This window comes from Carlito syrichta, unplaced genomic scaffold (genome assembly GCF_000164805.1).
Source record: "Carlito syrichta isolate Samal-C Ts95f unplaced genomic scaffold, Tarsius_syrichta-2.0.1 Scaffold303478, whole genome shotgun sequence".
Lineage (NCBI taxonomy): Eukaryota > Metazoa > Chordata > Mammalia > Primates > Tarsiidae > Carlito > Carlito syrichta.
In genome coordinates this window covers 90,656-90,995 of record NW_007247574.1, presented here as the reverse complement: position 1 = coordinate 90,995, position 340 = coordinate 90,656, and the positions used below count along the sequence as shown (strand labels likewise).

The 340-nt window shown below is 72.6% G+C and overlaps 1 protein-coding gene across 2 annotated transcripts in view; it reads right to left on the bottom strand.

Annotated features, from left to right (window-relative positions):
* The window catches only part of LOC103260944 (cathepsin L1-like), an 83,430-nt gene that overhangs the window by 5,383 nt on the left and 77,707 nt on the right, over positions 1-340 (bottom strand). Inside the window, exon 1 of one of the 2 annotated variants that reach the window (XM_008058586.1) lies at positions 235-299. The exons of the other annotated variant lie outside the window; for it this stretch is intronic. The gene's annotated coding sequence lies outside the window, so the exon portion shown is untranslated. Of the gene's footprint in view, positions 1-234; positions 300-340 lie in introns of those variants that run through there. 2 annotated transcript variants of the gene reach the window in all.

Here is a 340-nt window from a genome sequence, read left to right as displayed (position 1 = left end):
TCGGCGCTGCCCGGTGGCGGCCCCCGTGCCCACCGCGGTCCCGTGGGCGACCCATCTGCCCAACCTGGGACCTCTGAGTGCGTTCGGGGCCTCCCCGGGGTCCCCACCGCAAGGCTGGCAGAACTCGGGGTACACTCCTTAGACACCTGCTCCCGAGGGCCCCACCAGCCTCATCCAACGTGTCCCCGCTGGGGGTCCCAGCTCCCTGTTCCCACCGTGGCACTGGGCGCTCACCTGTGAGCGGTCGCGGCTGCGCAGGCGCACTGCGCGGGCGCCGCCAAGGGGTTCCTGAGGTCCGGGGCTCGGGCCCAGCGGCGACTGACTCGGGTTTTTCAGGCTC